Here is a 16775-nt window from a genome sequence, read left to right on the forward strand (position 1 = left end):
ACCCATCTTGTAATGGTCTACAGACCAGTTGAAACTATCAAATTTACAGGTGGGCACAAAGCTGAGGCCTTTAGAGAGCAATGACATTTCTGCAGTGGTCAACTTTTTAGGTGCAGTATTTTAAACACTTCTGTTGGTCTGAAAAACAGTTTTGCATCCCCTACGCTGGGAACATGAATGGGCTGCATTACAGCATATAATTATGCAAAAGATAAGCCAATATTTTAACAGTTAAATACGTTAAAGTGCATTATTCTGTATGTGCAACTTCTTTGAAACCTGTTATTATTCAATTGATTGTATTTTTCTAAACATTAGATGCATTTGTTTATTACATGATAATACACTTTAATGTATTTAACTGTGAATATATTGACTAATCTTTTCCATAATTATATGCTCTAATGCAGCCCTATCATGTTCCCAGCATATGAGATGCAAAACTGTTTTTCTGTCAATAAACAGAAGTGATATGTAAAATGATACATTAGAAAGTTTACACTGTTACTTGTAATACATATTGTAACAGTTACTGTTTTACAATTACAGACTACAAAAGTTATTTCTTATTTATGTACACAGGATTGTCTATCTTTGTATATGCACTGCAAAGAGAGCAGCATAAATCCAATTGCCTCCTCACTGGGATGGAAGTAGCAAGATCTGACAACCAGAAGGGGTGTACACATGGAGTGATTTTTGCTAATGAGAGACTTTAACTCAGCGATTTTGACTAAGCGATTTGACTAAATGCACCGGCGATTTTGACTAACCGATTTTGTCTATGGCCGATTTTGCCTATACTAGAATTAACATACTTGGTTGGTTCTCATTGCAGATCACCTAGTGAATATCTCCCTCAGCAGTGAACACCAGCGTTTTTTCACTAGACAGCCAGCGATCTAGTCAAAATATTCTTCCCTCGCAACTCTTTTTTACTAAGCGATATTATAGGGAGATTTGTCCTACACAGCAACCTTTGCTAACCTTCTAAGCAATTTTGACTATTTAGTCAAAATCGCTTAGAAGGAACGCTCCGTGTGTACACCCCTAGACACTGTTATTGATAAGACAAAACATACCGCACACACAGTCCTCCAAAAAATGCTAAATAGTATTTTTTTTTTTTATTTATAGATTTCAAAAACAGTGCAGGGTTTGTGCTATGTGCGTATTGCTACTGTTCCCTAGTAGGATATTACTAGGGAAAAGGTAATGAGGCTTTTCTGTGAACTGTTGTATCACTGCCTTTTGGCCCTTATTAAGATCTGATCGAAGTACAAATTTGTTCTCAAAATGGGCAAAGCCATGTGCACTGCAGGTGGGGCAGATGTAACATGTGCAGAGAGAGTAAGATTTGGGTGGGGTGTGTTGAAACTGAAATCTAAACTGTAGTGTAGTGTAAAAATAATGCAGCTAGTATTTACCCTGCACAGAAACAAAATAACTCACCCAAATCTAACTCTCTCTGCACATGTTACATCTGCCCCACCTGCAGTGCAACATGGTTTTGTCTATTTTGAGAACTGTAGGTCTGAATAAGGGCCAAAAGGCAGTGTTATATATCACATAGTGCCACTGAAATTTAATTTAGGGTATTTGTGCTTCTTCTATTATAAACACATTCAGGAGAAAACACACAATATTCACAATTGTGGCTATGAAAATGGGTAAAATATCAGAGTTTTTTTCTCCCACCAAAGTCACTTTGCAGCCACCATCCACCATTACTCCCGCACCCTCCCCGGACCCCCGCGACCCCCCTCCCATGATTCCCAGGACCCCCGCACCCCCCTCCCGCAATTCGCGGGCCCCCGCGACCCCCCTCCCGCGATTCGCGGCACCCCCCACAACGACCTCCACTCCCGCGATTTGCGCCCCCCGCGACCCCTCCCGCGATTTGCGCCCCCCCGCGACCCCATCTCCTATGATTTGCGGACCTCCCCCTCCCACGATTCACGGCCCCCCATGACCCCCCTCCCGCGATTCTAGCCCCCACTGCGATTTGCGCCCCCTCCGCGATTTGCGGACTCCCTCCCCTCCCGCGATTCACGGCACCCCCTGTGCCCCCCCTCCCGCGATTTGCGGACCCCATCCCGCTTTTCACGGACCCCCACGGCAACTCCCACGCCCCCTCCCGCGATTCGTGCCCCCCCGCAACCCCCTCCCCGTCCTGCCCCACCTCCTGCGATTCGCGGACCCCCCTCCCACGATTCACGCCCCCCCTACCGCACCCCCCGGACCCCCTCCCGTGATTTGAGGCCTGCCGGACACCCCCCTCCCACGATTCGCTGCCCCCCCGTGATTCACGGAACCACCCCTCCTGCGATTTGCCGCAACCCCTCCCGCTATTTGCGAACCCCTGTCCCCTCCCGCGATTCATGGCACCCCCCCTTCTGCAATTTGCGGCCCCCAGCGACCCCCCCTCCTGTGATTCTAGCCCCCCCTGCACCCCCCCCTCCCGTGATTCGTGGCCCACCTGCGAGAAGTGTCAGAAGTGTCCCCACGGTCCTCTGCACCAGCTCCACAACTTTTATCAATGTCTTGCCCACATACCACTATTTTACAGCCTCCTGCTCTCATGCACCCTCACTCCCTCCCAGTGGGAGAAGACGCTCACCCACTGCCGGGAGCTGCATACTGTTCCCCACCCTCCTCCAGTTTTAGGGTTGCCCATCGACCATCAATGATTTCAAATAATCGATGGTTTATGGCCGATGTTGAATACTTTGCCATCGATGTGGGAGGACCAGATGGTTTCCCTACATCAATGGCAAAGGAGAACAGATCAAGTTTCCCCTTTTTTTTTAAGGTGCCGGGACACAGAGCATAGCTCCGCCCCCCACACCCGGAAGTCCCGCCACCGCGTTCTGATTGACCCACGGCCTATTTAATCAGATATAATGGATGACCATCGAAAGCTACAACAATCGATGGTTATCCAAGTAATATGTTACTACTATCGATGGCTGGGTGCAAAATCGCCATGAATGCCAACCATCGATGGCGTTTGTACCAATGCCCATCCCTACTCTGCAACAGCCAAAAACCTTTACTACCCCTCATGCCCACACACCTCTATCTCTGCCCTGCCTCCTGTTCTCCGGGTCCTTCCGCCAATGGGGACCCGCTCACCCTATGTTGCCCACATTCCCCTATCATGCTTTACCACCCAGCCTCCTGCTCTCAGTAGGAGGAGACACTGACTCAGGGTCACCATACTGTACTCCTGTGCTGCCACGCTGGACCCTCGCCCACTGGCAGAAGCTGCACAGTGTCCCCCACCCTCCTCTTTAGTCCCCCTTACACCCACACACCCCTATCACTATTGCACACACACACCTAAACAACATGCACACACCCCCCCCCCCCACACCCACAAATGTCACTGTACCATCCACACTATCAATGTACATCTTACTCTGTAACCGCTTTTTAATTAAACAAAACAATACACACCCCCTTCCAAATCATATGCTCTCTATTTAACACATTTCACCTATAACTCAAGTTGCAATACAGGTCAACTTTCAAACAATTCTAACCATATTTCTCACAATACAAACGTTCACAAATTAAGGGGGAGCAGCCCCTTACGACAGTGTGAAGAGCCCCGTAGGGCGCGATGAATCACCTAGTATAAATATAAATTTATAAAACACAATAGTAGTTTGGTGCATATAACATATGAATTAAACCAAAAAATTCAAGTAGGAATGTCCATTGTTCCAGTAAAATAAGAAGAGATGTTACTCATCCAACGGATATGTTTATTAAAATCTTCCAAATGTTGGAATAAGATATATAGGATGATCCTCAATCAAGGGTATAAAACAGACATTGGGGCAGATGTATTAAGCTTTTACAAGAGATAAATCCAAGGGTGATAAGGAGAGATAAACATCCAGCCAATCACCTGCTACAGATGGAGCAGGTCTCATCTTGGCAGGGGATGGCGCTGGCGTCGCCAGCCGCCATCCCCCGCCAGCGTCATGGCGATGGCGAGAAGGGGACGTGCGCGCACGAGAGGCGCGCGCGTCCCCTTCCGACGGCGCTTCCATCCGTTCCCCCGGATCCACGCCGGCTTGCCGGCGGTAACCCGGGGTCCCCGCCGCCTGCCCGCACCCCCCCCTAACCCCCCCTAACCCTGTCCGTCTTCCTGAGGCGGAGACGGACAGGGTTTCCGTCGCGCTGGCGACGGAGACTGAGACGCGCGTGCGTCTCAGTATATTCGCTGGCGAGGCTGCTGGCGGGTCGCCAGCGGGGACGTTCTGGCGATCCGCCAGCCAGGATGGGAAGTGCCCCATCTGTAACTGGCATGTTACAGGCTGTGTTTGAAAAAAGTCAGTAAGGAACTGATTGGCTGCATGTTTATCTCTCCTTATCACCCTTGGATTTATCTCTTGTTAAGGCTTAATACATCTGCCCCAAAATCCCTAATCCCAAACCTGTTTTATACCCTTGATTGATGATCAACACAATTATCATATTTTGGGCTCTATACACCACCACAATGGATTTGAAATGAACCAAGCAAGTCGTGCTTTCACTGCAGACTTTCAGTTTTAATTTGAGGTTATTTGCATCGAAATTAGGTGAATGGTGTAGGAATTGCAATGGTTTCTATATGTGCCTCCCACTTTTTAAGATATCATGAGTAATGGGACAAACTAAATTATCTTAAATCAAACTTTCAATTTTTAATACTTTGTTGCAAATCATTGTGCGATTACAGCCTGAAGTCTGGAACGCATAGACATCACCAGACGCTGGGTTTCATCCCTGGTGATGCTCTACCATGCCTCTACTGCAAATGTTTTCATTTTCTGCTTGTTGTCGTGGTATTTTTGTCTTCATCAAGTGAAATGCATCCTCAATCGGATTCAGGTCAGGTGATTGAGAATTGTGTTGATCCCTGGCCCTTCTAAAATTAGCATTGTCTCATCCACTCCAGCCAGCACTTCTCCTTCAACTCCCCCCCTCCACAGTGTCCAAACTCATGGTGGTGTTACAAAAGTTCAGGAGCGCGGTCGTGGCAAGCCACACCCCTTAAAAAATGTTTGCATTTAGGAATCTACAGTGTTTTTCTAAATAATGATATTTTGTCATAATTTTCATACTTTAGTATGTTTGTATTTTGTGTTTGTTAAATGACGCAAAGTTTAATTCCACAACATTGTGGGTGGCAATGTGTGCATCATTGCCATGTGGAAACTGCAGAGTTGACAAGAGCCAAGTGGGTACTTGTTTCCTAGCACGGCGCCCATCGCATTGCATACCGTAAGGTATGCGATGCGATACGATGTTAGCCGATGTTATACAATTTTTAATTGTATACCATCGAATTGTATGCCATTGTACAATTTTAAATTGTATACCATCGAATTGTATGCCATTGTACAATTTTAAATTGTATACCATCGAATTGTATGCCATTGTACAATTTTAAATTGTATACCATCGAATTGTATACCATTGTATGGCATATACAATGGTATACGATTTTAAATTGTATAAGCACCCTAATGGGTGTTTTCAATGTTAAATATGCCCCCTATACGATAAATTATTGTATAAGCACCGTAATAGGTGCTTACAATGTTAAAAGCACCCCCACGCCACCCGTACTATCAACGCCAACCCGACCTTTTCATACCCCCACTATCCACGTTGGCATGGAGTTGATGTGAGACACTCACCCATCCCAGTCAGGTGGAGTGCCTCTCCACTGGCGATCGCCAGCCGGTGCAATGTGGTGATTCCCAGCGCTCTATTTGTATATACTGTAGTTGCAAACAAGCAACCCCACTAAGTAGACAGCATTGTTAGTACTAATACTTGCAAAACTTCCAAAAATATAATGTTACTAATGTTATCTACAGTAGAAATCTCTAGCAACAACAAACATTTACATATACGGACCCATATATGGAGCTAGACATGCCCTTTGGACAGAGTGTGACATGGCCTCTCAACGGCGCTTTGCATGGCACATCCTACTTTAATCTCCCTTATTCTGTTTTTAAATGTAGGCAAATTTTGCTTATATGTGCACAGAAGTTAAGCATGAAGCACTGCAAAAATACATGAGCATACTAGCTACTGTAATGACCCTACAGATCTGCTCTTCCTGTCTCCAACTACCCATGTTCACTTTTTTCATAAGAGTTTATCCTTGGGAAGTTATGTAAATAAGTACTTCAATATAGAGAAGGGTAGGTTCAGAGGGCGCTAATGCATAACTTTCAACAAGCAATTATCTCAAACTAATTTTTTAATATTTTTCATTTTAGTATAAAGAATTCTCACAATTAAATGATCATTTCACAGTAAAAATTGCACAATATCCATCTGATGTTCTACATACAACAGACGGATTTCATCAACAATAAAAATGATGGGCCGCCAAAGTAGAATTACAGGATAACAGTAATACGATCATCAAAGTGAATGTAAATTCAACACGTTTTGTCAAACATGACTTCATCAGGGGTAGATGTAGACTGCAATCATAGTACATAGTGTCAAAATATTATTTTAAAACACATTTATGTGTGATAACTACTGTCTCTGCTTATATTGTACATACCTGGCTGCTGATGGCACCGCTGATGGCTGCTTGGCACTGTGCAGCTTGGCGGGTATGGGTTCCCTGCGTCTATATCCCCCAGGGTACTTCTAGCGTATACCTGTATGTTTTTGCATATCTGTCACTGTTTAACTGTACCTAAATGGCTGTTGCACAGCAATCCAAGTGACATTCCTAGTATGCGCAAGTATACATAGCCAATAAAGTTTATTCTGATTCTAAAAGAATGAGCATATACAATAATGATGAACAGGTATATCAGAGGAGATAGGAAATTGCAATTTATTATTTATTGATAGTAGAGGATAAACTAAAATGGAATTGTTTGTATATATGTGTTCACTTGTGCACTGTTTCTATGTTCATTGTATCCTGAAGACGGGGTCCCCGTACCCCGAAACGTTGATAATCATGGAGTAAAACTATACTCACTTTACACCTGATTCGAAGATAGATAGATAGATAGATAGATAGATAGATATAGATATTTTTTTTTGCTAAAAGCACTACTAGGACATCTGTAATTGGCACTACTGAGGATATGTAACGGGCACTACAGGGGACATAATATGTAACTGGCACTACTAGGACATCTGTAATTGCCACTACTGACGATATGTAACAGGCACTACTGGGGACATGATATGTAACTGGCACTACTGGGGACATCTAGAACTGGCACTACTGAGGATATGATATGTAACTGGCATTAAATATGTGCAAGAAAATGATTGATTGGCATTTAAATAGGACACACACTTTGTTTTATGTTTTGAAACTTTTTTTCATGTTTTGAAACTGTTTCATGCACAAATAAAATATATTTGTGTGCATTTCATGTGTTTGATGTGTTAGTACAGCATAAATGCAAGATACCTCAAGATACCTCATTGAAATATAAAAATATTTTGAAATACTGAATAATCGATGAACCAAAATTCTTCAGGTCCCATTAAAATTGACAGCGATGCTCAAAATGACTTATTTTTTTTTCCCGGTACATTATTTAGCTAAAATCCAGTTAATTGACTTGGATTTATTTGTATTTATTTATACTAAAAGAATAGTTGCCTGGCTTTTTAAACCTTTTGAGTGCAAATATCTCTTTGAGAGGTGGTCAAGATATCCGCTAAAAATGCCAGGATCGCTCATATTTGTTATATAAATTCAAATAAAAAAATGTTGTTTAACAAAAAGATTATATTTCCCATATTAGGTAATTATTTCAGGTCATTTAGGTCACACCTATTTTTACTAACTTACTTGGCACTCAAAGGGTTAATGGATATTTTGGGGATCGCTCACAGCAAAGTTGGCACTCGTGGTTAAAAACACATTGAATTATACAGTAAGATAGGGATGTTATGAGTTGTTCACTCAGAAAATTGTCTATGACCATCTTTAGCATATAGCAAAACTATATTGATTTTTTAAAACTATATACAGTATCACTTAGTTACTTGGTATAACGCTTTAAGATAAACTTTGTATATTGTATTCAGTGAAGTTGCAATTTTATCCATATACATTTTGACTCACTTTTAATGAACCATTAATAGCCTAACTTACGTCATTGCTAGTCACTCTCTGAATACAGGACTTGATAAATTGACCACATAAAAAAACGTGAAAAAAGAGGCAAAAGAACATTTTATTTCTTTGCAGCAGCTGATATTGTTGTAAGTTCCTCTCTCTTTGGTTATCTCTTTTGTTAGTCACAATTTATCGCCATTGCATCCTGCAATAAATCACTTTGCTCATTGGGATTCAGAATTAGACACCCAAGATCTATTGTTTACCAATCTATTCAGGAAAATACAAAGAGGCAATTGCTAATGTAAAAAGAAAAACTGAGGGGCGGGGGGCCAGCAATAGGATAAGGGGAAAAAGCTTTCACTATATGGAAACACTATTTGATCTCAATTCTGTTGTTACCACTTGAATGAGTGGAAGTTATATAGTAGTTTAGTAGCTTTAACAAACCCGTGACAGCTCCAGATGATGCTACAGTACGTCACTGAGGACAATTACTGTATGTTGCTTTTCCATTTCTGGAACGTTATCTTTCAAAGTTATAAGCACATATTGAGAGCTGGAAAATGTTGCCTGACTAGCAGATTACACAAAGCTGCTTCAGCTAGTCACAAGAACCAGACCGGTAGCTACTGCAAGGATGGTGTACACTTTCACAGCTGGCCATGCGCTCCCCCCCCCCCCAACGCATGCTAAGCATTATTGCAAGCATGCCTCTAATCGCATTTACCCAGGAGCACGGAGGTCCACTCCGCATCCCCCATTCGGCTTCAGGTGGAACCTCCTGGCAGCTCCACCTTAGCTGGCGCTCCTGCGAGTGCCATACTGTCCAAAGGTTAGATCTACCAATGGGATACATCACAGCAGTGCAGTAAAAGGCCACTTCCCCGGCCATGCTCCTTGATCAATGGCATCATTATGTAATGCAATCTCTTCTTAGCATAGAAGCAACAGTAACAGGAGATGCTAATCCAACTCCACCCAGTCAGGGGCATCCCATCAATCCAGCAAAAACTAATACTGTAGATACACCGAAAAAATAACAAACTTAATAAAATATTGTAAATTCTGTATTCAATAGGGAGAACCTGCATTGGTACACAAGTGATATCACCCTAGTCAGATTGCAAAGGACTATATGATATAATCACACAACAATGTCGGCCATGTATCAGGAGCATGTGAAGTAAATAAAGACAAAGTATGTAAGGTTATATGGACTGTATAGAGGGGATGTACTTGAGAGGATAGCCTCTCAAGGTTAAGTTGGCGGTTCTGAAATTTGAAAAGCTTGCCTGAAGAGGTAAGATTTGCAGGTTTGTAGACACTGAACTGAACGGAATCAGATTTCGCTAGAACTCCATGACCGCTTTACGGGAGTCCTTTCGCATAAGATATATTACATGCACTTTATCAACCCGTGACAAATCGTATGCAATTCATCTTACTGCATACGCTTGTACCATATAATTTATCTGAAAGGCTGTACTGATCTGAAAGGCTGTACTGATGTATAGCCCATCAGATAAATGATATGGTACAAACATATGCAGTAAGATGAGGGGGGTGCTAGGGGGGCTGGCCTAAATAGTCCTATTTAAAGGAATGTAGAAGAGGCTAATAGCTACCCTACCCATCCGACCGATTCAGACCCATTCAGTTGGTTTGAGAATTCACAGTCCGACCGATTGTCGGTTGGCTGCTTGTGAGCATGGTACACTGTGCGCATTTGCGAGCCATCCCTGTGAACAAAGCCAATGCTGGCCATTGCTGACTGTTCGCAAGATGACTGTCAGCCTGCAACCTGGGCAGCACAAGAATGTTTCTTGGAATGCTCCATAAAACTTAGGCATTGTCCAGCCATTGGGAGGGAGGGCTGCTGATGTCAGCAGCAGCCTCCATCTCTTCAAGGCCACCGCAGCAGAGAATAGTATAAACTTACTAAGCAGCTGAAAACAGGGTAAAATCCATTTGATGATGAGTGATTGTGAATGGTAATTCTCCTGTTTGCATGGCTGCAAATGTACAGTATTTGCAGCTGTACATAGGGTGGGTGAATTCACTCTTGCAGGGCGGCGTTTACATGGTTGCTAAGCTCTGAAAATTCGTAGCCCGGTGATCAGGTCTGAATCAGCAGGGATCCTGCATGCAGCTCCCAACTAATGATCCTGACAGATCTACAGGCTGCAGAGTGGAACCGCGTGGTACCACCCCAAAGGCTATGGGGCACATTGACTATTAAATATCTTGAGATAAGAGAAGATATGTACATTGGTGTAGCTTGGTTTATGGCCTTTAGAGTTTAAAAAAAAGTAATTTATATTGATTCTGGTAAAAAACAGAAAACCACTGGAGTGCCTGACAGAGCAGATCAGCAGTTAATGCGCATTTGGGGCCTAAATCAGTAACGATTGGTCCTCATATTCACACTGGGGGCCGAAGTTTTGGCTCTGCGCATGCATATATGCCAATATACATATGTGCAGGGCCCCTGTGCGAGCGCCTTCATAGGCATTCATACGGGGGGGGGGGGGGGGCAGGATGCACACAGTCAGGGGGATGGCTCATAGGGATGCCAAGCATTTCTCAGCATTCTCACAAAAATGGTGGGTGCACCCAGTAAAACAGTCAGCGTACCTATCCGAACACAGGCATGCCGAAGCTTGCACGGGGTGGGCATCACATGATGATAACGCCCGCCCCATTCTCTGCTATGTTCTTTGTAATGTAAATAAAACTCAGCCTAGACTGACTTTTATTTACGAATGGGTCAAAAATCATTAGATAGGAATGAACTAACATGAACCTTAAATTTAGGAAAAATAATTATTTTAAGTGGGGAAACCACCTGGGTAAATTGCTGGCAATTCTGGTTAAAATAGCCATGGGCCATAAACTTATCTCTTCAATAAAAACGGACACCGGTGACATTGCTACTGACCAGGACCAAATTACCACGGCCTACTTGTATTATTTTGAATCCCGATACCAAGCCTCCCCAACACATCCTATTAATATATCACACTTCCTACAACAAGCCCACTTACCCCAGCTCTCCTCTGATCATAGGGAATTTTTAATGTCACCCATTACAGAGGGTGAAGTTGAAAACATTATCAAATCATTACCCCTGCATAAGACTCCGGGCCCGGATGGTCTTTCGGCCTCTTATTACAAATTACTCACTCCCCAGATAACCCCTCACTTAGGGGGTTATTTTGGTTCACTCTTTCTGACAGATTCCTTCTTAGACGGACAAAAACATTTGCTCTGCATGTAGGGCAGATGTTACTTGTGCAGAGAGAATTAGATTTTGGGTGGGGTTTTACTTCAAAGTGAGATCTATATTGCAGTGTAAAAATAAAGCAGTCAGTATTTTCCCTGCACAGAAACAAAAAAACTCACCCAAATCTAATTATCTATGCACATGTTAGATCTGCCCTCCTGCATTGCACATGGTTTTGTCCATCTAAGAAGGAATTTGTCAGAAAGAGTGAACCAAAATAACCCCCTTAGTCTGACTCAACTCCATTACCATGGGTCAACCCGCCCCTGCCTACTTTAATGAGGCCCGAATAGTTGTTATACCCAAACTCAATAAGGACCCTAACCTAGGGCCTTATTCTGGTTGGTGCGGCCGGATCCGATTATGCGGCCAGGACCGTGCGTGCAAAACCCCGCCTTCCATACGGATCGCCAACTCCGTCCGTACGCGGTAAGAAGCTGGCCGAACGGACCGCACGTGTATTTTACACGGAATACGCCTCCTCCATCTAAGGGAACCTCCCCCATCATTCGATGGTCGCAGACCATCGAATGCAGGACCGAGTGCTCCACCAGCTCCCGCAACCTCAGACCACACGGACATTTTTCCGTGCAAAAGCAGGGATCTGGGCGGGCAGCTGACATCCGGCGATGTCATATGTCCGCCCCCTACACGTGCATCACGGCCGCATTACCATACGTACGCCCAGCGTTTGCATGGGAACGCCCATGAAATGCGGGGCGTATGCATATGGTAATGAGCACAAATAGCCCTTCACGCCCCTCTCCACCCCCTGTTCGGAGTGTTCACATATCATGCGGGATTTGGCCGTACGCCCCGCTCGCACATGCACAGAGACGCCTCTGCACATGCGCAGACACAAAACATCGGCGGCCCGAACGCACGCGGATATATCCACACCAACCAGAATAAGGGCCCTAGTGTCATCCTATAGGCCCATTTCTCTTCTTAACCAGGATCTAAAGATTTTTACTAAACTCATTGCATCTCACCTTCAATTAATTCTCCATTCCCTCCTGTTACCCCAGGAGACAGGATTCCTCAGGAACTGGCACTCAGGAGCAGATTTATTAAGCTTGGAGAAGAGATAAACTGGATATAAAGCGGAGAAAAGGTAAAAGGAGATAAAGCACCAGCCAATCATCTCCCAACTGTCTTTTTCAAACACAGCTGATTGGCTGTGCTTTATCTCCTTTTACATTTTCTCCGCTTTATCTCCAGTTTATCTCTTCTCCAAGCTTAATAAATCTGCCCCACAGTGCATAATGGGAGTTATTTTGGTTCACTCTTTCTGACAAGTTCCTTCTTAGATGGACAAAACCATGTGCACTGCAGGGGGGCAGATGTAACTTGTGCAGAGAGAATTAGATTTGGGTGGGGTTTTACTTCAAAGTGAGATCTATATTGCAGTATAAAAATAAAGCAGTCAGTATTTTCCCTGCCCAAAACAAAATAACTCACCCAAATCGAATTATCGCTGCACATTCTACATCTGCCCCCCTGCAGTGCACATGGTTTTGTCCATCTAAGAAGGAATTTGTCAGAAAGTGAACCAAAATAACCCCCAATGTTAGGTCATTGATAGTGGCCATGTATAAAACCCACAAACAATAGTAGCGCTAATGACCAGTCGTATTTTTAACCCTTAATCCAGCTGCTAACTTTAGTGGGATCACCAATCCTAACAACAGAAAACAACAACAAAAAGGCAAAAGAAAGTGCTTGGAATCAGGAAATATAAAGCCAATCTCAATTGAAATTAATTAATTAATTAAGAACATACAAAAACAATAATAATGACAGAAATAAAATGTAATAATAAATTGTAGAGGTACTGGCCGATACCAGACATAAACAGTTACAACAAATATAAGCAATACAAAATATATATGGAGTCAGGATTAACCTGAATAATAATTAAAAATATAATAAAATGACCATATATTGCAGAGGGGGATCAACGTCCTCTTTGGATATAAGATTTAATAAATCCACTTTCTCCAGCCTCAAACCAAAAATAGGTTATGCAGTCCAATATTGTTGGTATGGAAGAAAGGCATATAGGGTCAATCCAGTGTTAGTGTTTTTGATTAGACACTATGATACAAGTACCACACTCCCATTTAGGATCAGCCGTGGGGCATTGAAAAAGGTGCTGTTAGTATCAAGAAGAACTCATAAAGAATGCATTTTAGTGTGGGTCCCATATTATTAAAGACACAGCAAGGTTAGGAGTAGAGCTCCTAACCTTGCTGTGTTTCAAAGATCTTTGAAAAAGCCGCTGAGACAGCGGGGAAACGCGTCAGTCACAAACCCTACCACCAAACTGTAAGGTACTGCCGGCCGGCATATTAGAGCTCTACTCCTAACCTTGCTTAATGTTTAAAAGAGTAGTAGTGTCTTTCAAATAAAAGTCTTGGCTTGTCACATACGGTTGAATTAAAAAGTCCAAAAATTGTGAAATTGGCTGGTAGAGTGTTCCCCTCGCGGAGATGATGGGTCTCCCGGGGGGGGGTTTTCACAATTTTTGTGTATTTTTGGGATCGTGTACAGAACAGGGGTAATTGGGAATGGTTGAGTTAGTGTTTTTGATTCTTTTTCCGTCAAAAGTTTTTTTGCTGTTGCGTGTTGTAATATCTCATCCAATTTCTTTTTATATCTAGCCGTTGGATTTGCATCCAATTTCTCATATGTGTCTTCATCCACCAACTGGCTATCAATTTCTTCTATATAGGAGGTAATGTCCTGTATTACAATGCCTCCACCTTTATCCGCCGGAAGGATTACGATGGAGGGATCCTGTGCCAAATTTTTTAAGGCTTTTTGTTCAACCGGGGATAAATTATGGTAGATTTTTGGTTGTGCTTGTTTGAATCTATCCACGGATTTATCCAAAAGACGGGAGAAGGTCTTAATTGAAGAATTGGTCGATGGAGGATAAAAAGTGCTATGTGCTTTTATGTGCAATGGAATTCTGCTTGGATAAGGTGCTCGTTTGGTGCTGGAAGAATTCTTTGATCTTAAGGCTTCTCTCAAATCGGTGGTTCTCAACCTTCCATGTAAAATCATCATGTAAGTTGGTGGGGATGTATGAGAGTCCTCTGTTTAGAATATTCTCTTCCAACTGAGTGAGGATTCTTTGGCATAGGTTATAAATTAGGGTTTCTTTTTGTTTGATTTTTTTGCCTCTTTTATTTTGGCCCCCTCTCCTCAAGGGGTTTACAGGTGGGCATCCTCGGACGCCCCGTGTAGTGACCCCTAAAGGGGTGGACCGCAGTGAATTGGGTTCATCCGAATCAGTAATCAGGAAATCGCTGTCACTCTGCGAAGTCACATTTTCTCTTTGAAGTCTTGCTTTTCTCTGTCTCCAGCTTGATCTTTTTGCTGGGTAATTTCTTGTGGGTTCAGTTCCAGTTAGCCAACGGTATACTCGTTTGTCTTCATAATCGGCGGTCACAGTGGACCATTTGTTCTTTTTATATTTCTCCGTGCGAACGAGTGCATCGGTAGTAGGCGTGCAGTGGGCGTTAGCATGGGCGCGACCATTATAATGAGCAAAAGTGGGCGTACACATGGGCGTTCACTATGAGTGGTGGGAGTGCTTTCGCATGCGTGCAAGAGGGATTGTTCCCCTCCAACGCAAAAATTTTCGCCAGCTCAAAGCAGGTTTTTAGTTTCGCACACCTTGCTCCTTGTAATGTGCTCATTCGTACGGACCAAACACACGCACGAAATGGCTAAATCAATGGGTAAATCAATGGCACCTGCACACTATTGACACCAATACATGGTTGATTTCATGAGACAATTACCTCAGCACAACTTCTGATTGCATACCACCAGCAATCAAGTGTTAGCAGATACAAGCTTCTTCTGTTGCTAAAGTTATTTTGACCAAACGAGGATAATGAGGAAACATGATTAAATTCAGCTCTATTGTGTCAATGTAATTTGCTTGCAAAGTTGATTATTGTATCTAGCACATGGAAATAATTGAGGAGGGTGATGTGATTTAATTGATGTGTGCGAGGATGTTTGCTGCGTGCATACTAGTATTTGGTTTGCTAAGCATGTTCGTTAGCAGCTTGAGGTGAGTGTGCGTGCGCAAATGTGTGGGTGTGTGCGACCAGTTACACGTACGCGCAATGATAGACCACCCCCCTTCTTAGTATGGTTGCGTGCGAATGATTTCGCAAGCACTGTAGGCGTGCCTTCGCCCGATGCGTGCGTGTGGTTTTTTCCGTAAGAGTGCTTGCGAATGTGCATGCGAGCGCATGAACCTGAATGAGGGCCCATGTTTGTTGGAAGGTGGTATCATTCAATATATCAGTGTGAGTTTCTTTGATTTCTTGAACTTTTGTACTGGCTTTTTTCAGTTCTTTTCTAGCCTCCTCAATAACTAAAACCATTAAATCAAAGCTGCATTTATTTAACGCTGCAATCCAGCGCCTGCAGAACTCCGCATTGTTGCGTCCGATGGTTGGGCAATTTTTTATCCGGAATCCCCTAGGGATCATCCAGGCCCGATAGTAATCGGATAAAGTGTTACCGTGCAACTTGAAATCCGTTTCTTTTTTATTCCACTTATATAGCAAGCGATATATATCCTCTGCAGTGTTTTCTTGCGGAGAATCAGTGAACTCCGAGGGAAACAGGATGGATCCAATTTCAGCTTCAGATAAGCATAGGGTCTCTCCTCTTGGAAGGTCCAAATCAATAAAAGGCATGTCATGCTGATCAACTCTAGTGGTGTCCATACTGTTAATGATCACAATATAGGTGCCGTGTGCTTAAAAGAAAGTGCAGGTGCTTGTGCTGGAGTACGAATCCTCCGTGCAAAAGTGCAAAGTGCTGAAGAAACTGATGTAATCCAGAAGAACGCTTCAAATAGCTGCGCTGGGTGCCTTGACTCTGTTGGAGCAGAAAACAGTCCAATACATCATGCGGCGTGTAGACCGGCACTCCGTTCTGCAGTTCCCTTTAAGGGAATGTCGACGGCCTGGGTGCTGACCCAAGTAGATAAATAGCTGGCAGGGGGTTCCTAGCAGGAACACAGGCTGGCACTCCAAGGACTTTTCAAAAGATGCAAAACATTTATTGTGCAGACATAGTGCTATCGACGTTTCAAAGCCACTTGGGCTTTTTCATCAGGATACACAATCAAACAAAATAGTGATGATACACTTACCTATATAGTGTGTCTAGTGGAGAAAACAGCAGTGTTCAGCAGCGTGTGCGCCGTGCTGCCGGGGGTGGGGCGCCCGTGGATTGCGTCATCTTCCCCTGTCTCCCGGCGCAAGGCCTCATGGGGATTGTAGTTACAGACGGGACGGCTCTCAGTGAGCGCAGTGTGGCATTGGTAACCAT

This window comes from Crinia signifera, chromosome 19 (genome assembly GCF_055691185.1).
Source record: "Crinia signifera chromosome 19, ASM5569118v1, whole genome shotgun sequence".
NCBI lineage: Eukaryota > Metazoa > Chordata > Amphibia > Anura > Myobatrachidae > Crinia > Crinia signifera.